At 47.9% G+C, this 21,540-nt stretch overlaps 1 pseudogene; it reads right to left on the reverse strand.

The window, feature by feature from the left end:
• Positions 1-235: 235 nt before the first annotated feature.
• On the reverse strand, positions 236-21,213 carry LOC130124433 (phosphatidylinositol 4-phosphate 5-kinase type-1 gamma-like; annotated as a pseudogene).
• Positions 21,214-21,540: the final 327 nt, after the last annotated feature.

Below are 21,540 nucleotides of genomic sequence, written 5' to 3' on the forward strand. Positions count from 1 at the left end.
TGTTACTCGAGAAATTGGTAATGTATGATTTACATAGTGTGTGTGTGCACGCACATGTGTGTGTGTCTGTGTGTGTGTGTGTGTGTGTGTGGGTGTGTGTGTTCCTGAATGTGGGATATGTACCCACCCATATGCATGCTGTATTGACTCTGTCACAGTTGGCAAAGCGAGACTCCTCATGCAGCGTGGGCAACCAGCATAATAGAGCATCATTAAAGCCTTGTAGTTTGTCCCAAGAGGTTTTATTGGACTTTGTAAGCTCTTCTGTGTAGCGTCTGTCTCCGTCCTTCACCCATCACTTCTGTTTTAAATGGTAGAATACCGACTGCCAGCTACTGCTGGAGAGAGAGAGAGAGAAAGTGAGAGAGCGAGAGACAGACAGACAGACAGAAGAGGGGAATAGTATAGGTGTGAAAAGACATTTTAAGGCATCTGTCCATTTCTGCACCGTACAGATTATCCTAATGTGAGCACAGCGCATCCATAGAAAGTGGACGAAGCGTATTAACTTACTGTCTCGCTCTCCCCGTCTGAGCCTCGTCTGGACTCTGAGCCGTAGTGCAGAGGAGAGTACACCCAGCTCCGATCCTCCTGCGTCTGCTGTTGTCACACAGAGCCAGCAGGGGGAAGCACAGCGGAGGAGGGAGGTGAAAAGCGGGGGTGAGGAGAGGGAGAGGGGTGGAGTGGGGGGGGGGGTGCAGAGGATGGGAGCAAAGTTAAGAGAAAGAGATTTCACACTGATAAAGACAGTTTTCAGACGCAAGACACTTTGACGGACAGGAGGGTTGTCGGTGTCCCTCAGAGAGATTTCATTCCAGCCAAGCACTGACGATACTAATCATCTAGTCAGCGGTTAGGCCTAATTAATTGCCTGAGTGCCATAAGCGTGATCATTACAAGCAAAAGCCCAGCACAAGTTATGGCGTACTCCTGATAAGTGCCAGTCTAAGAGGCTCAAACGGTACCCGCATTTCGCTTTCATCAGCCGCGTGCAACAGCAATGACCCTTCAGATGCTGCCGATTCGCAGCATGAAGGCTTAAAAACTACTCTGATGGAAAGGCATGGTGTCTTAAATCTGACCAATTGCCATGATTCTCAAAAAAAGCCCACTAGCTGTTGCACTCGGGGCAATCTGAAACTGCAGCAGTTACCAGGAGCGAGAGGGTACATGGAAAAAATCAGCATCTTCTAGATAAAACACGAGTCTAGCTATCCGCCGGAGGTGACTTACATTGTAACTTGAGCTAGAGTTTAGCTTACGACGGCCAAGGACTGGCGAATACACCCAGTATCTGCCATCCGCGTACTGATGGTAGGACACACACACACACACACACAGACACACACAGATGCCCACACAGATGCAAATAACATGTGCACAGAAGAAGGGCGGACAATGAAAGAGTCGAGGAGGGAGAACAGAGAGAGAGAGGAATTGTGGGAGATGACAGAAGGGGTGTGGTGGGGGGCAGAGACATAATGGAAGAAAGAAAAGGGAGAATGAGCAGGATGCAAAATATAACGCGGCTTCACAAAAGATGAATCAGTGGAGAATTGTGATAATGAGGGGGGGGGGTGCAGATTGATAGGGACCCACACTGCAGAGCGCACACATCATGCAGAACGTGACGCGCAGGACAGACAGTGCCACTGCGTTGCAAAGGCGTCAGGAAGCGAGGACTGTGCGTGTTGACAGCCACATGCTCAAAAAATAAAACTAGAATAACTTTTTTTTTTAAAAGCGAAAACACCCCGAAGGACATGCACACAAACACACACACACACGCTCCTCCCTCACCCTCATAACTCTACCACGCTGTCCTGACTGGGCCACTGTAAGAGACCCAGAAAAATCACACAAAAACAGAAAGAGGAGGCACCCTTACTCTCTGGACAGAAAACAGCAGCAAACCAACACTGGAAGGCTGTTTGTCATGTGACGACTTGCACAACTCGTCAAGTTATGATCAGATGCACACTGTGATTTGCATACGGATTAGTAGTTAATAGTTAAATATGACGATGGATTACTTTTCTTCTTTTTTTTGATTTTTCCCCATTTTTCTCCACAATTGTACCCGGCCAATTACCCCACTCCCGAGCCGTCCTAGTTGCTGCTCCACCCCCTCTGCCGATCCGGGGAGGGCTGCAGACTACCACATGCCTCCTCCCATACACGTGGAGTCGCCAGCCGCTTCTTTTCACCTGACGGTGAGGAGTTTCGCCAGGGGGACGTAGCATGTGGGAGGATCACGCTATTCCCCCCACCCCCCTTCCCCCCCAAACAGGCGCCCCGACTGACCAGAGGAGGCGCCAGTGCAGCTACCAGGACACATACCCACATCCGGCTTCCCACCCGCAGACACGGCCAATTGTGTCTGTAGGGACGCCCACCCAAGCTGGAGGTAGCGCGGGGATTCGAACCGGCGATCCCTGTGTTGGTAGGCAACGGAATAGACCGCTACGCCACCCAGATGCCCTTCTTTATCTTGACTCAATCCACACACGCCTTCCTAACAGTGTATTAGCCAACTGACTGTGATGATTTGAGAAAACTGGGCTCTTGTCAGTTCTTTTTAAACAGACCATCTTGGTTTGGTTCAGTCACGTGGAACATCACAAGTATAATTCTCCATAATTAAACCATCAATATACCATGAGAGGGACTTACAAAGTAGATGTCCGAGACTTGCACCTCCCCATCCAATGAGTTGTGGCTGCCCGACACAGAAAGCTGATTGGACGACATGTGTGTTGTGTGCCGTGGCACCTGGGGGCTTGGAGGGAGGGAGGAGGGGGGTGTGGAGGGGAGGTGGGAGGAGTTGAGGGTGGATGGGCTCAGAGCCGCCGGGTGGATCGGGGTGAAAGTGCAGGCAGGGGGAAGTGTGGAGGCTGTGCGGCCGAGAGGGAAGAGAGGGGGCCGGCGGACGGGCGGATGGATGAAGGGAGGTGGTAGAGTGTTGGTGGGAGGACGAGGCGGAAAAGGAAGAAGCGGTAACTGAGGACTGAGGTAGGGAGGAGGAGGAGGAGGAGGAGGCGTGTGCAGCAGGCGGAGTGGAGGAAGGGACGGCAGAAGATGGAATGGTCAGAGGACGGAGGAGTGGACGAGGTCACTTCTGTGATTTGTGTGAGCTCCGTGCTCTTTGGGACCTTGCTGTACAACACAGAACAAAGGACACTGTCAAGATAGTGTCGGGCCCGGAAGTTATGGACATACTGCGTCCACATCTGTGTGTGTGTGTGGTGTGTGTGTGTGCATGTGCTTACCTGAGCTCCACTTCCACAGTAATGGTCTGCGGCTTTTCCTCGTGCACCGTTACGCCATCTGTTGGGACCTGACAGCACATAAGACAACAGGATGCATCAGCAAGGCCAGAGCATTAGCCAAGAGAGCAAAGGACAGAGGTCACCACCGGCAACAAAATAAACACTGAAGAAGTCCTCATCGATTGCTGTGTGTGCATATGCATGTCCTGCTGAGCAGCTTGTTAAGCATCAGCAAGCTTGAATTCAAATCATCTGATTCCCCCATGATCGAAAACAACAGTAGCTCCACTACCAAAATACAATGTGTATGTTTTGGAGGTAGGGCACAGATAGAATAGAGTATACACCTATAAACCTTTACATAAACTTAAATCCTAAAAGTAAGGGCTGGAAGCTGCTGTCACTCCCAAACTGATTGACAGGTCTCTTAATATGAGGACTAAAACAACTCAATCTGAGTTTCTAATGTTTTCTGATGCTGTCAGAGCTTTGTTTACATCAGTAACACTTGCGAACATTGCAGTAAAACAGACCATGTGTTCAATTATGATTGATTGAGAAAGACATGAAATGCCTATTTTCAATCTTTAACTCATCCATCCATCCTTCCATCCATCCATTATCCAAACCGCTTATCCTGCTCTCAGGGTCGCAGGGATGCTGGAGCCTATCACAGCAGTGATTGGGTGGAAAGCAGGGAGACATCCTCGACAGGCTGCCAGTCCATCACAGAGCCCACACACACACACACACACACACACACACACCCACATTCACACCTAGGGACAATTTAGTACGGTCCATTCACCTGACCTACATGTCTTTGGACTGTGGGAGGGAAACCGGAGCCCCTGGAGGAAAACCCACACAGACACGGGGAGAACGTGCAAACTCCACACGGAGGATGACCTGGGATGACCCCAAAGGTTGGACTACCCTGGGGCTCGAATCTAGGAACTTCTTGCTGTGAGACGACCGTGCTAACCACTGTGCCATCTTGAAATATCAAGAATGTTAACACTACCATTGCAAAATAAGATATTTTCTCATTTTGATGCATAGACTAACCACATAGCTTTGCCTCAGCTAGCCTTACTTTTGTAGCAAAAACCCCTCATGCATCCAAAATCATTTAGAAATTCCTTTTTAAAAGATTTGCAGAATGACAATCTGAGTTAAACTTGTAAAAAAAAAATAGATCTTCCATATGATGCTCAAGCAAATAAGCCTCTTCCACATTTATTGTACAGGCAAATTTTAAGCTCATTCCCAGTCATTTCTGAACTCTGAGATCTCCATATGTTCCCAGAGTTCATGTTGCAGCTTCCTGTCTCAGAGATGAACGGTCAAATTTGGAAGGCGGGCAAGCAAGTCCTGCTTCACGGCACAGGCGACGCTCATTGCACTGCATATGTAAGTGACGGTGCTCACCTGGCCACACTTGGGGAATGCGTCTGTCTCCTGTAGCGTGGGTGCTCTGGTGTATCGAAGGGGGTGGTGGGTAAGGAGTTGTTAGAGGACAGCGTGGTAGCAATAGATGCTGTGGTGGCATCTTCAAAGGAAGGGGGAGTACAGGGCAGCTCTCTCCCTGATGGTAGGCAAGAAAGAAAGACCTTTAATAAATGCACCGACAGATGAAAAATCAAAACTGCTTCAACCGTGTAGAGGGATGAAGAGAAGGGAGAATAATGATGACTGAATATTTGAGCAGCTGAAAATGTAATGAACCTAGAGCCTCTTCAGGATTGCTGTTTTTGTTTTGTTTTTTGTTTTTATTTTGCAAGGTAGTTTATTGCATTCACCTGTGCAAAATCTCCCTGACTGGATGACTGGAATACCTGGTTTAATAGCAATCAAGCCTCACTTGCGTTTGTGTGTGTTGCATGAATGTGTGCATGCATGGTGTGCGTGCATTTGTGCGTTTGTGTGTGTGTGAGTGTGTGTGTTGGGGCATGTGGGCGTGCATGTGTGCGTGCGTGTGCGTGCGTGCATGCATGCGTGGCGTGTGCATGCGTGTGAGCGTTTGTGCATGTGTCTGTGTGTCTGTGCATGTGTGCGCGCGCGTTGGGGGCATGCGTGGTGTGTGCATGCGTGTGAGCGTTAGTGCATGTGTATGTGCATCTGTGCAGTGTGCATGCGTGGTTTGCATGTGTGCGGGCGTTCATGCATGTGTATGTGTGCTGCATGCATATGTGTGCATGCGTTGTGTGTGTGTGTGTGTGTGTGTGTGTGTGTGTGTGTGTGTGTGTGTTAGGGGCATGTAGGCATGCATTGTGTGTGTGTGTGTGTGTGTGTGTGTGTGTGTGTGTGTGTGTGTGTGTGTGTGTGTGTGTGTGTGTGTGTGGTGCACGCATGCGTGTGTGTGTGTGTCTGTGTGTGTGCCTTTGGGGGGGGGCTATCAGTATTGAGTAATAGACCTCTAAAGTGTGCCATAAATTTCATGCCCACATAAGGGATTCTAGATCCAACCCTGTTTCCGTCCAATGTAAAAGTACATAAGGGTGTAAAATATTTGCGTTTAACAATGTGCAGTGTTAATATTGACTCTTTTCGGCTTTGAGGATTGCTTTCTTATGCATTTTCTAGATTGGCATTAAGAAGCTGCCAACAACTGTTAGTTTGGCATAAGCTGTATTTGCCCCTGACACACAACATCTAAACCATGGCCGTTAGCAAATAATTCTTAGAAATTCACTAAAATGTTAAAATATGTAATAACCTCATCAGATGTCATTTCTACATTATTCTATACATCTTAAAAGAAGAATGATTGGCAAGCAGGACCCAAAAGCCGTACTCATGTTCACCACAGGTGGACCATAAATAGATCCCAGAGTAGTCTGAAAGCCCCAAAATGACCACCACACGTTACAGTCTACTGAATCTGGAAGACGTCCTACCGTCGTCCTCCATCAGGGTGAAGCTGCGAGCTCCTCGTATGTTCTCCAAGTTCTCCTGGTGTTCCTGGTCCTCACTCACTGGGGGGAGCTGTCCAGCCGTCAACCCCACACCAGGAGCACCGCTCTTGGACATGGAGGGAGCCCCTCGTCCCTTCTTAGAAGGAGATGACCGTAGCGCTGTGAAAGAGAGGACAATTTGCACTCGTTCTCATTCTAAAACAGTGCAATGCATATAGCACCTGTGCCTAAAATGTTCATAGGACATACAATGCACATTTCTGTTCATGCTATGTTAATATGAAATATATAAAATGTGAAAATATGCATACTACAGAGACCAAAATATAAGTATTTTATAGTCACTAAAGAACTAAAACCATCCCATAATTCTCTCCGCCTTTGTCATTTTCATGGGAAATAACCAGCCAGGGGGAATTTTGCGAAGCTCTATGCCGGACAACACCGCAGGAGGGATGGCAGCCAGCAGCAGCAAATTCAAATGTGTTTTTTTTAACTATTTCATGATAAAAACAGGTTCATAATGTAAGTGTGCTAAAGTTAAATCGAAATGGACAAAGCAAAAGCGACAAACTCCTTCTAATTCGCGGGGCGTCCAGGTGGCGTGGCGGTCTATTCCGTTGCCTACCAACACGAGGATCGCCAGTTCGAATCCCTGTGTTACCTCCGGCTTGGTCAGGTGTCCCTACAGACACAATTGGCCGTGTCTGCGGGTGGGAAGCTGGATGTGGGTATGTGTCCTGGTCGCTGCACTAGCTCCTCCTCTGGTCGGTCGGGGCGCCTGTTCGGGAGAGGGGGAACTGGGGGGGAATAGCGTGATTCTCCCACGTGCTACATCCCCCTGGTGAAACTCCTCTGTCAGGTGAAAAGAAGCGGCTGGCGACTCCACATGTCTCGGAGGAGGTATGTAGTTGTCTGCAGCCCTCCCCGGATCGGCAGAGGGGGTGGAACAACGACGGCTCAGAAGAGTGGGGTAATGGGCTGGGTACAATTGGGGCAAAAAAAAAAAAATGGGGGGAAAATCCACAAAAAAAACTTCTAATTCAAAAGCAACAAAGTTCTTCTTCCTGTGTGATGAAGGGTCACTTGGATGTGAGTCTGCCAAGTGTAATAATGTGTGTGGTACGCTGTACATAATTCATTCTACCTGCAGAAGAGTATGCCCAGATAGTATGCAGTATACACTACAGACTTTAAATCTGTGGAATTTACTAACAATTCAGACATCTGTAGTGAGAGGATGAGTCACTTACTGCAAAGGAATACAGCACTCACTACCGTGACTCAACCCCGTTATCAAATATAAATGGCAGTAAATGGCTCATGTGTACACTTACAGCAACTCTTCCTGAAGACGGTGGTGCTGCAGAATTTATAAAACCTTTCAGCATAGAATCCAGGTCTGTGGACTGACACTGTGTCCTGCAGGAGAGACAGACAGGAGAGAATATGAGTCATCCACGTCTGCGTGCTGAATTATTCAACTGTAAGTAGAGCGGGTATGGTGGCGTCCTTTTCCCACTTCTGTGCCAAATAGCATCCATAACATGCTAACTGAAATCATCGCTTTTCATTACTGTCAGAATTGAAGGGTAGGAAATAGCACTGCGTGAGCAAAGCGGTACGAGAAAGACCGTCTCCTCTTGACTTGGCTGAAAGAAAGCTAAATTGCTTGGAAACAGATGTTAATCAAAGCCACTCACCCCGTCGTGGATCAGGGACTTCCACGAGTGCTCCAGTTTCTTAATCAGCCTATCAGATGGAAGAATCGGCAGATTAAATTCAACTCATCCAGTGACTTATCACTATTAGCCGGCAACACGGAGCAGGATCAGAAACTATATAGCTCCACTTGTTGTTTCGACATTAGTTTCTTTTCGGATCGTATTATAAAGTTTGGATTTTATGAGGCTACACGTAAATGACTTTTTCTAACTTTCCCCCAATTCCGTTTCCATCCCTTAGATTTGCATTGTGCTCGACTTTCCACCATTCACCCAATACCTGAACACTCCCATGTATAAAATCTCAAAATCCACCAGCTAGCCAACCATACGCACCACCCACACCTGTTCACTGCCACTATCTCGGTCATTTCATTATATTCCATTGTGGCAGTTCCCATACCAGTTAGCCAGCTACCACATGTTATAACTAATAGTTTCTGCAGGTCAGGAAAGTTTTCTTCAAGAAGCCAAGAGCAAGGAATTTACAGTAGAGGATGCAAGAACGGGTCATTAGCAAGCCAAGAAAAACTGAGGCGAAGACCAGGAGTCGATTTGAGGGGGGTTGTAAGGGGATGCCATCCCTCCTGTTAAAATTTTTTTAACAAGGGGCATCCGGGTAGTGTAGCGGTCTATTCCATTGCCTACCAACACTGGGATAACCGGTTCCAGTCCCCCGTATTACCTCCGGCTTGGTTGGGCGTCCCCACAGACACAATTGGTCGTGTCTGCGGGTAGGAAGCCAGATGTGGGTATGCGTCCTGGTCGCTGCACTAGCGCCTCCTCTGGTCGGTCAGAGCGCCTGTTTCGGGGGGGACTGGGTGGAATAGCGTGATCCTCCCACGCGCTACATCCCCCTGGCAAAACTCCTCACTGTCAGGTGAAAAGAAGTGGCTGGCGACTCCACATGTATTGGAGGAGGCATGTGGTAGACTGCAGCCCTCCCCGGATCGGCAGAAGGGGTGGAGCAGCGGCTGGGACGGCTCGGAAGAGTGGGGTAATTGGCCAGATACAATTGGGGAGAAAAAAAAACCCCATTCTTTTACAAGTCGACCACTGGGTAAGGCACTCTGCTCGAAATGAAAACGTGAAAAGCCCATCAACCCCACAAAACAGACCAGAATGAACAAAAGTCTACAAGACTTCCTCAAAATCCGATCTAAAGAAATTAATAAGTGTTTTATTGGACATACCATTGCATTCTTAGACAACTGGTGTAAAAAGATGATTTTCCACACATCTATGCAGCTTATTTTTTGAAGCTGTATAACATTTCTTATGAATATTCATGAGGTCTGCTTTTCATCACATATAGACCCTCAGTGCTTCTGGAGAAAAACGTCGATGAAGGACCTTTGGTCTGGGTTGCAGGACCGTGACTACATCGCTGCTATAAGCCAACAAGCCTCCTAGCATTGTAAATCTTTTGTCAGATTGAGGGCAATGCCTTCGATGGCCAATTATCATTCCTGTTACCGAGCCTCGATGGCAGGCGAACTGCTTTGAAACTGAGATTATATTGCAACCTAGGACTGAATGTGAGAGAATGAATAAGGGTTCAAAAGTGCTGGCATATCATCTTATAAACAGAGTAATGGCCCAGTTTCTCGTAAGCACTGGAAATCGTGAGCAATGCTGATTTTCTGGCGCTTGGCTCTATTCACCGCCATTTGGTCCGTTTGAGACCCAGGGTGTTGTGGTTTAACCGAGTACTGCAGCCACTTATAATGGAAGTCAGTGAAGGTGGCACGTCTCAGCAAAATACTGAGGGTCTCTCTGCTGTAATTGGATCATTAGAAGGGGGAAAGGGCAGAGCTTATATCGGCCATTTCCATTCTAAGATGTAATGAGAATTGGGAGGGCAAAGCGGTTTTGTTTTTTTTTTTTGTGTCCAGAGTGCATTTTGGGGCGACCGAAGGATTAAAGTCAGATTGAGAAACATCAGATTCAGCCATAGCCAGTGTTTCCATTCAACAATAGCTTAATGGGTGTTGAAACCAGCAGAGGGGATTTTGTGATGTCTACCTGTAGGACTGCAGGATGTCAATAATGCCAATGAACAGCAGGAGGCTCTCCCCTTTGCTGCCAATGGCTGGAATGCCGCCCATCCTTAAAAGAGAAATAATATATCCATTTACTTTGATGACTTGGGGAATAAGTGTGCAAGCATGATGATGATGATGTGTGTGTGTGTGTGTGTGTGTGTGTGTGTGTGTGTGTGTGTGTGTGTGTGTGTGTGTGTGTGTGTGTGTGTGTGTGTGTGTGTGAATTACGTGTCATCATGGTCCAGTGTGTCCCTGCATGTGGAGCCTCCCTGTATGGACTCCATGGCAGTGGAGTACAAGGCTCTCTGTGCCGCAGGCTTCTTCTCATCGCCCCCTGCAGGTGAGCCCTGGGACTGTTGCTCCCTCTCTGCCTGGGTCTTGTTGTGGACTCCCAGCAGCAGACTGTAGTCCATGATTTTAAAACTCTCCAGTACCTGGCAAAAACACAAACCAAATATCTTAGGACGTTTTCTCCTCTGTCTAGATGTATGCACCTCTGATGGAGTGCCAAGATGAAATTCCAAATATTTCACACATGACACATTTTGCACTTCAAGACCATTCCTCCGGTGGCCCTGAAGTGCAAAACACAACAAGATTTCACAAAGCAAATGAACAAAATCACAACAAGAACCATTGCTTTTGTTCCCTGAATGTCACTGTGTTTTCAGTTTTGTTGATTTGTTTTGTGCAATATTGTGTTTTGTGTTTTGCACTTGAGGGCCACCGAACATTTCTCAGTCTGAAACTTTGAACACATTAGTGTGTATAACTGCTCACATGTGACTCAAAACTACTCCTGGCTATTCCAAATGATTGTCATGTGCAGATATTTTGTATTTTGACAGTTTCTACTTTCCTCACAACACAAACACTAAGCGGCTAGGCAGACACCTGGTGCACTTGCGGCTAAAATGGAAGACAAAGTGAGATACGTTTTCACAAATAACTTTAACTTCAAATTTTAAGGGTCCCCCTCTATTACCAAATTCCCTCACTCCTTTTATTGTCTTTTCTCCTTCTAGCCCTCCATAACACACTCTCCCCCTCTCTCTCTCTCTCTCACTCTCTCTCTCTCTCTCTCTCTCTCTCTCTCTCTCTCTCTCTCTCTCTCTCTCTCTCTCTCTCTCTCTCTCTCTCTCCTCTCTCTCTCTCTCTCTCACTCTCTCATCTCTCCTCTCTCTCTCTCTCTCTCTCTCTCTCTCTCTCTCCCTCCCTCCCTCCCTCCCTCCCTCCCTCTCCTCTCTCTCTCTCTCTCTCTCTCTCTCTCTCTCTCTCTCTCTCTCTCTCTCTCTCTCTCTCTCTCTCTCTCTCTCTCTCTCCTCTCTCTCTCTCTCTCTCTCTCTCTTTCTCTCTCTCTCTCTCTCTCTCTCTCTCTCTCTCTCTCTCTCTCACCAGACAGTCTCTCTGGAGGGTTTTGACCATGGCACTGTATGTGTCCTGGTCCAGGATGAGACCCTCAGGGACATCGGTCAGGAAGTCGAGGTCTTTGAAGGTGGGGCTTGGACTTCTCCCTCTCCTTCTTCGACGCTCGCCTCTGTACGTGGAGCCTTTCAGGTCAAATTTGAGGTGCATGCGTACGGCGCGAGGCAAAACGTTGTTCATCACAGCGATTCTGATGTCTTGCCCCCCGACTGGACACAGTATAGGCCGAAGAACTTGGGCAGCAAGGTGCGGGGGTCTGGTTCAAGTTCTGTTTGAAAGGAGGTAGAATAGTAAAATAATAACAAAATGAATATTACAAAAAAATCTGTCCAGTTTAGAACAATGCAATGTGATAAATCGAGCCTCATCTGATAATGATAATGGTATTTGTTTCAGTGATGCTGTCTGTTCTGCACATATCATGCAGTGTCTTTGTCCATGTCTGTGTCTAAGTTTTGTCTTTGTTTGATGGCCGGGAGAGCTGGTGCTGGATCGGCTGGAGAGCTGGCGCTGGATCGGCTGAGGGAGCCTGGTCCGCTGCGTCCGGTGGTCCCAAGGACCACAGTTCCTGCCTGGAACTGAGCCCAAAGAGGAAACACCGAGGGTGGTCTGACAGGATGCGGGAGCGGGACAGGCTAAGCTAACTGCTAGCCCATGCAGACCAGCAGTTCCGATAACTCCGAGGGCGGTCTGGCGGCGGCCTAGCCTGGCAGTGACTGTGGTGTTTTTGGTGTTGTCGTGTGGAGTGCGGGGAGGTGTGTCGGGGGTGTCCTGGCTGGGAGTCTTGATGTTGGATCAGCTGAGGGAGCCTGGTCCGCTGCATCTGTAGGCCCAAGGACCACAGCCCCTGCCTGGAGCTGCGCCCAAGGAGGAAACACCGAGGGTGGTCTGACAGGACGCGGAAGTGGGGCAGGCTAAGCTAACTGCTAGCTCATGCACACCGGCAGTTCTGACAGTCATCCTGGCTGGCGTTCGTTTCATTGGACAGTGATTTTTTTTTTGTTTATTTTGGATATACGTAGTATGTGTTAGTCTGGACATGTGGTTTCTTGTAGTTCCTGTAGTTTTTTGATGTGTTTTTGTCTTTGTGTTGCACTGCTGTGGGCTGGGGGAAATTGTATCTCATTTCATCTACGCAGAACATGAAATGAAACAAATAAAAACAAATATAATGAAATAAATAAACAAATGAAGTGTTCCTGATCCATGATATTGAACTCTGCTTGGTTACCAGGTGTAGCATATTTGTATAAAGTCCTCTGAGTTCGAGAGACTGTTTTTGTCCTTGCAAAGCTGTCAGCGGCTTTGGCTCAGGTCCCATCCACACGCAGGAGAGTGTGTGCCGTTTGCAGGCAAAGCCTCCGACCGACCTGCATGTGTCCCTACCGCGTGCATGCTTAACCTGTTAAGGAGCGCTTATCCTGGGCCCTTTTTGTCCCCTACAAATCCATGTTAGCGTCACCACTGACTTGGTGTCAACACCAGAGAGGTAAGGATAATGAAGATAAGGATGAATGGTATCTTCATCCGCTGTCTCACACTCATACACCAACCCACACGAATGCATATCTTCCTACACACACCCTACCTACTACACATGTTCTTACAACTATAACCATCACTGAGGTCGTCTATCATAAATCTCTTTTTCCAATAGTAAGCCATAAACCACTGCAGTGCAGCTAAAGTTTTTGTGGGGGGGTTCCCCCCCCCCAAATTGTATCTGGCCAATTTCCCCAACTCCTCTGTGCCATCCCGGTCACTGCTCCACCCCATCTGCTACAGACTACCACATGCCTCCCTCCGATACATGTGGAGTCGCCAGCTGCTTCTTTTCACCTGACAGTGAGGAGTTTCACCAGGGGGATGTAGCGCGTGGGAGGATCACGCCATTCCCCCTGGTTCCCCCTCCCCCCTGAACAGGCACCCCAACAGACCAGAAGAGGCACTAGTGCAGTGACCAGGACACATACCCACATCCGGCTTCCCACCTGCAGACACGACCAACTGTGTCCGTAGGGACGCCCGACCAAGCCGGAGGTAACATGGGGATTCGAACCGAGATCCCCATGTTGGTAGTGCAGCTGAAGTTTTAATGTTTAGATGTAACTCAACAGAAAAATTGCGCTACGAAACATATACCTGTCAAGGAGTCGGTAGCCATTTCTGTCTTTGTATTTGCCAATAGCCTGACTAAAGCTTGACAGAACTAAATTGTTTTCTGTGAGTATTTGAATTACTGCGACAGCTCTGATGAAGGAAGAAAACCCATTCGACTCACCATGTAGTAGCCAGGGAGAAGTTTCTGTAGAAACTCGGCCTCCTTATGCTGGACAGTTTTGATGATGAACTCGTCATCGCGGGTCACATAGAAGATGGATCCGCTGGCTCCCGGATTGGACAACTCAATCAGCGGCTCGTTACACAGAGAATACTGGATATGGACAGACGAGAGAAAACACACAAGGGGATTTCAGCCAAACGGAGCGGCTGCGTCTTCAAAGAACACCGGGGGGGTACTTTGAAACATGGCTCAAGTATTTTTATTTTCTGTTCATCCCAAAATATGTTTTTGTTTTATCCGTTTTCCTCTTACCTACTTTTTATCTGTGCACTTTGACATGGCGTAAAGCACATTGCTTTGGCTTCTCATGGAGAAAATGTGCTATGTGAACCAAGTTTATTTTGATTAATCAAAAACCTGATGCAATTTTTTCAGGGTAAAGGCTTGAGTGTCTTCTGTGCCTGTCTCCCATTGATAAACTGCCAATTTCACAGCAAAATGAGCCCGACGGTGCAGTTTCACCTGGGTTTTATCAGCATTTGAAACTACACTGTAATGCATGCTAACATTTTAGCAGTGTCTATTTAGTGACAGGTACAAGCCCAGCATACCTTCATTGCGTAAGCATGCATAAATATGCTTATGCAATGAAGGTATGCTTAAACGAATCAACATACATATGAACATGCATAAGAACATGCATATGAACATGCATAAGAACATGCATAAGCACACATCAGTACCGGCTCGATTATAAGCAAACTAAACGGCTGCTCGGGGTTCTGCAATAACATGCAGTCAACATGAGCAACAAAGTGGTGCTGCGACACAAAGTGAGGACCCAAATTAAATTCTGCTCATGGCCCCAAACAGGTTTGGGCCGGCCCCGACTCACACATCTATAGAGATACAGATAGATGTATGTATGTATGTAGGGATGGATGGATGCAGGCTAACACATAAAGGAAGCTCGCTGACTGAGACTGGGGTCTGCAGCTATCCCCGGGGTCTTAAAAAAAAAGGAAGCTTGAGTCTGCTAATCTCCATCTGGCACAGGTATCGTATCAGCTTGTTTGTGTGACTGATTGTACCATATGCATGTGTTTGTGTGCACCCTTGCTACTGTGCAATAACAATTTTATATGTGTCGATTTGTGCACATACTACTCTTTATTTGAATGTGTGCTTTGTGCATGTGTGTGCTTTGTGCATGTGCGTGTGTGCTTTGTGTGTGTGTGTAGAGGGATTTGTGTGGGCGTGCTCAGTGCTTATCATCAGAGCAGCATAGAGCGGATGTGGCAGAGGATCATGTTTTCCTTAATAACCCTGTAGGATGTAAAGTCATACGCTGTCAGAGGGCCCTAGATCCCGACACAGAGATGTACATTAAGTCCATATGAAAACACATGGCACTTTCCTATGTATTACATTGATAACACTTGGCGAGGGAATGAATATAAATGAGCACAACTACATTTGTCATAACAAACGTAAAATAGTCAATATGCTTAAGTTATACTTAATAAATACATATGCAGAGCTATGCTATACCTTCTTTCCTATTTATTGTTGTTGTTGTTATTATCGTAAGCTAATAATGAACATATTACTGAAAATAATTTAATGTGGGGGGTTTTTTGGGGGGGGGGGGTTGCCAAAATGTGCAGGAATGTCTGTCAAAATAAACCTCATTTGATGACACTTGGATAACTTTTTGAGGGAAACCAGATGTCAGCATAGATAAATCACAGATTATGAAAATATACTCAGTATCGTTGGTCAAATGCCATTTCTGCCCCAAAACCATGCTTGGCATTATGGGCTTTAGTCCGTCTAAGTGGGCAACATTTGCTGCATGCGAATGGGCTTCAACCTCAAAGGTGTATTTGACTACATATGGGTGCAGTATAAACTACCATCAGTGAAGAGCGAGGGAACTATTAAACTGTGTGGTCTTGTTTTTTTTTTTTCCTCTTTTTTCTCCCCAACTGCATCTGGACCATTACCGCACTCTTCCAACTCATCCTGGTCACTGCTCCACCCCCTCTGCCGATTCCGGGGAGGGGCTGCAGACTACCACATGCCTCCTCCGATACATGTGGAGTCGCCAGCCGCTTCTTTTCACCTGACAGTGAGGAGTTCACCAGGGGGACATAGCATGTGGGAGGAGCACACTATTCCCCCCAGTTCCCCTCCCCCCCATGAACAGGCGCCCCCCCGACCGACCAGAGGAAGTGCTAGTGCAGTGACCAGGACACAGACCCACATCCAGCTTCACACTTGCAGACATAACCAACTGTGTCTGTAGGGATGCCCGACCAAACCAGAGGCAACACGGGGATTTGAACCAGCAATCCCCATGTTGGTAGGCAATGGAATAGACCACTACACTACCCAGACGCCCCGAACTGTGTGATCTTTCAAAGGAACCAGTGACCTATTATGTGATATTGTGTGACCATCACTGACATGCTACATACTGTGCAAAGCAATGAAGCAACTTTATCGTGTTTCGCCAGTTACTCGTGTACATCCATTTCAATGCATCATGGATAAGAATGAGAATATGAGGAAGCATAGATGTCAAATATATACACCTTACCAGATAGTCATCGGGACGAATCCCAAAAAGCTCCCTGAAATAGCGGAAGGCCACAGGGGCATAGGTCTTAAATCTGAAGTCCGGGTAGTGGTGGGCTGGGGTCAGGTTGCTGCCCTCACTGTGTGGGGTCAAGGTGCAATCAAGAGAACATGTCAAAGAGGAGAAACAGGGATTATATTACCTTGTCTCTTATGCACAATACGCCACACACACACACACACACCTGGGGAAAAAGATGCTCTCCACCACATAGAAATCTTGCATCAACACGTCTCTCTCTGGCTTCGAGCTGAGGTTGCCAACCGTGTATCCAATACCCAACTGGATGGCCCCTTTCAATGCAGAGGAGGTGGTCTGCAGACAACGAAAAGCAGGAAGCAAAGTGGATGAAATCAAGCAGGCGAGGCTAAGCAATCCCCACAGACAACACTTGGACTGCACGTAAAATACACCTGGGAGTAGTGGGGGGGAGTGGAGGGCTGACAAGTCAGCAGCAAAAGAGAGGGACGGATGTAAGGAAATGTGGGATATATAAAAAGAGAGACAGGGGACAAGAAGGGGTGTCAAGCAGAAAGAATGGGAGGAAAAAGGCAGAGAGAGAAGAAGCAAAAAAGGGGAAAGAGGATGAAAAGAAAATGTGTTTACCTTCTTGTATGTTGTCTCTCCAGAGGCGTCCACTCTCCTGTGTCCAATTTTCTTCTCATGGGCTGGGCCCACTCCGAATGGGGATGGCATCTGAGAGAGAGCGAGAGAGAAAGCGAGCGAGAGAGAGAGAGAGAACATGTAAATGTGTGTATATTTGCATGATTTGCACAAAGGGAAATATCTTTGCAAAGACAGAAAACACTTCCATTAACACACACACACACACACACACACGCACACACACACACACACACACACACACACACACACACAGGCAGAGCGACAGAAAAGTGGAGAGGCAGAGCGAGAGAGAAGAAAGCAGGGACAATAACCACATTTCCATCCAAGTGTTTATGCAAATTTTGGCTTTTCAATTAAAAAAAAAAAACTTGAAGGGGACGGCAAATATCGAACAAAATCCCCAAAATCAAATTCACATGGAAGTTCGCACGCTTCGCTTGAGGTGGATAAACATAATTTTTTCTCGAGAGTAGACAAAAGAAATGTGATGAATTCCATTGGAAATGCATTTGCAGAATAAGCAAAATGAAATGCAAACTGAATTGAACCACCTGATCAGCCGCTTCTTCATTTTAACTGGCCCATTTTTATTTGTTTTTTTGAGGATGTCAAAGTATGGACATAGGACATAGGACACATATGACATAGGACTAAGTGCAGGGTTTTATTCCCTTAAACAGATCTTGATGGAAATTCAATTTAACTTGCAGGATTTGGGGGGGGGGGGTGATTCAATTATTCACTTGAACTGTATTCTAAAGTTAGAAACGTGTTCAGCGGAGAGAGAGAGAAACACGGCGGCGTCCATCATGTGTTGTGTGACTCGGCCTCTCACCTCTGTTATCTGAGCCCTCTTGTCTGGATCTGTGGACGGAGCGAGAGAAAGAAGAGCAGATACAGTTATTCACGTAGCAGCAGTCTGGGACCGAGCAGGGGAAGCCATTTATATCTGTCTTCCCCCACGGCCCGACACAAACAGTCTTGCACGAAGGACTTTCGCACTGACGTTGGTGCCTATCGAGTGCTTTTCGTCTCGGTAAAAAGCGACTTCACCCTCCTTCGCAGCACGCCGGGTGACGTCCCTGAATCCCACCGACACTGCGGGGGTCTCGCATTTGCTGGATTAACTGTAAATAATTTGTTGTGCAGGTGCACCGTTGTGCAAGTCGCACCCCAGCACCCCACAGTCTCTGGGTGTCTGATACAGACCAACCAGCACACACAGCAGGTCCCATCATTAAAATACAATGAGACCAACTTTAATTATTTAAGAGCAGATACAGTCTTGGTTCAACTCAAACACAGATAATATTTGCACCATGTCATTATGTAGAGATTAGCAGACAGGAATTTAGGATTGGCTTCTGCATAGGCTATGCTACGGCCTAAGTTCTGCTCACAGGTTGTCTCTTCCAAATGGTTTGTAAGGTCACTCACCTGCAGAGGAGATCAATGTCACCCGAGTACGCAGGCGTGTATAGACGCTGAGCTGCGAGTGTCACACCTTTTTTTGTTGTTGTTTGTTTTGTTTACTAGTCTGTCTGTTTGCTTTTCCACTGACGATCAAGCAAAAAAGAAGTGAAAGTGTAAAATCCCAGGGGAGGCCAGGAGCTGTGGTTCAGCAACCGCGGCCCACTGTGAGGCACCGTCCTGTACTTTTCTATTCCTGGAGTGACTGAAATCTGTTTTGAGGAGGTGAAACTCTATTGGATTGACTTCCTGCTTAACCTGGCCACGCCGGCATTGGTTGATGTTGCCGGATAGCGTCAGCAGCCAATCAGACGCGCGGATTAGGACGCATCTCTCCCCCAATGGAAGTGAGGACACTAATGTGCATATGTGTGTGTGCGTGTGTGTGCATGCGTGCTGAAGAAAACAACAGGGAGGAGAGCAGTGGAAACGGTGAAGGGAGGAAGAGCGAGAGGTGCGCTGTACAATTCAAACTTCTCATTCTTTTGAAACCGACACACACACACTTCCCGTGTCATCTGAGGGGGGTGAGCGTGAGGGGTCGCAGACATTGTGGGGGGGGTAATCAATCTTTAAGCCACGTTTAAGTGCAACACATGACGGATGTTGCGGTACCACTACACACAACAACAGCACCATGACTGGAGGTTCCCTGTCATGCACCTATTCTAAACTAGTGCAGCAATGGCTGCTGTAGCTCGTCCTATTTAACACGGGATCCATTCGTTTACCATGTCGGTAAATGGCAGCTTCTCTTGAATGATCATAAATGACCCCACCACAGATTCCCAACATGGGAGTTGGTGCAGCATAGTAGCACTGGGTGATAGTTTAATGACCTCATCACACCTAACAGGTTAAGCAACATTTACAGCATTTTGACAGCGTTGGTGTTTTACATTAAGTTGAATACACAAGCCACGCTGTTCTGTCTGCACTCTCTGATGGGACAAATGTTGCATCAAAAAGTCCAGAGTAATTAATTGGTTACTGTTTGTTTTGTTTTGTTTTTGCTTTTCAGTCAAAGTGGCATGAAAGGGCGCTACCGGCACCTGTGACCTGCAGATTAGTGCTACGCCCACATCAGAGCCTGTCAGGCAGAACAATGAGAGGTGGTGTGCAAATAGTTCCTGCAGGATTAGGGTCAGGCCAGAACAACATGCCAATGAGCCGCAGACAACAATGAGACATCTTCTTTGAGACTGCCCCCATCAGTGTCTGGGAAACAGCACACACATAGCAGGTTTGGTCCCATTTGTTGTGAACCCCGCATGTGGCACTATTAGAGTTGCGTTTCCGCTACCAAGTTGCACGTTTCCTTAAAAAGTTCCACGGCAATGGGGATTCCAGCGCAGTTATTGTCTGGATCGTAAGGGAATCCCCCCGAGTTATAGTGTGTCTGTCTGTGTGTGCGTTTGTGTACATGCTTGCCAGCTTAAAGGGGATTAGATCCCTTCTCTTTTCAGCCGAGAAAATGGTGGCCTGTTGCAGAGACATAAACAGAAGATACGAGATGATACTGTCGATGCCATGAGGCAGAAGGTTTACGCCCCGACTGCCAACGGCACACCAGAGGTCTCTGCATAAATACACTTAAGGCTGGAATTAATTAATACAGCTGAGGTTGGAATAATGTGATCACAAGTATCCAATGTAATTGCACATGCACAAGTAGCTGCAGGTAGGCTACTCAACCTGCATCTATACATCCTTGAGTCACTGCATACTGAAGTGTGCAACTGTAAACACAATTTGCTTTACGACAAACTACAATACTTTAAAAAAAAGGGGTGGTGTAAAATGCCATGCATCCACCATCGTTATTTACAACTACGAGGGTCACAGTGGCGATGTGATCTGGGCCACAAGGGGGTTTCGTGTCTTGCTTACACTATGCCATGCTAGATTATGCAATGCCCTCGTTTAATAGCAAACGGGTGATGGGGGGGGGGGTTTAAAGAGCTTAGAAGAATGTGATATGGGGAGAGATGCAGGTCGAGGAGTGGAGCACATATCCACTATACACATCGCAGCGGCCCTGCGGAGCTGCGGTTGAGTGCAGCGTGTGGGTTTGTAAGGCGCGATGGTTGGACTACATGAGGTTTAGTTGACGCTACCTGCAGCTACACCGTCCTGCTGGCAGACCGGCGGAAGGCTGCTGAAGCCAAGCCGCCGTCTGCTGCCGCAGGGACGAGATTCTCGCGGCTACTCCGGTAAAGTCTGCGGGGGGTCGCCGCGCACATCGCTCTCCCGTGTTGTGTAGTTGTGTGACAGACACATTCGCGCCACTGCGGACGCGGCTCTCAGGCCGGGCCACTCCGCTCGCCAAGTGACACCTTCAGGAAGCGCCTTGGATCCCGACACTCGTTTAATAACGCGATTCATTATTCACTACTTCGCCTTGGGTTTCTTCTGGCTGCACCCTTCTGTATCTGCCTCCGGGGCGGGAAAAAAAAGTCACAATCTTGGGTCTTTTAACGCCTGCCAACATTTATATGCGTTGCTTCGGCCTTTATTCTGCACAACACTAAAATACTGGAATTAAACAGACGGTCAACCCGTCTTCTGGGCCATCATCAGCCGCACAACTCACTCGGCAGTTAGTTGGAACTTGCCGTTCCCGGCGCAGCCGCGGCTTCTCGGCTAACCAACCGCTCGGAACTGTGCGGGCTTGTCGGCGCCGAGCGGAAAACACAACTGACAAAATGTTACGAACCGGTTTCCCCGAGGTCCAGCTGCTGAGAGAGCCCGGCATCCTCCGCCTCGCCGGCTCCTTCGGCCTCGGTGGTTACTGCGGTCGCCTCGTCCATCTCCGGCTCTTGACGACGGACGCCCCCGGCAACGAGCGAGCGAGCCGATGCGGCGCTGCGCGCGCGGACGCTCCGACTACGTCGACGCCTCGTCCCCGCTCATGGCGCCGTCTCGGAAATCGACGTCTGGGATGACACGAGCGTCGGATATCGCAACCCGTCCGGAGCCGCTGGTACCACCGAACCCCCCGCCGCCGTGCGTCACGCTGCGCTCATGACATCACAGCATCGTCGTGTGGCTGGGGACGTTAAGTGCAGCATGCGATGACGCGCTTCGTCGCTCAAACGGGATGGCTTGTTGCCTTATCGCCGAGATGCTACCAGCCA

The sequence above is a fragment of the Lampris incognitus genome, chromosome 14 (genome assembly GCF_029633865.1).
Source record: "Lampris incognitus isolate fLamInc1 chromosome 14, fLamInc1.hap2, whole genome shotgun sequence".
In the NCBI taxonomy this organism is placed as follows: Eukaryota; Metazoa; Chordata; class Actinopteri; order Lampriformes; family Lampridae; genus Lampris; species Lampris incognitus.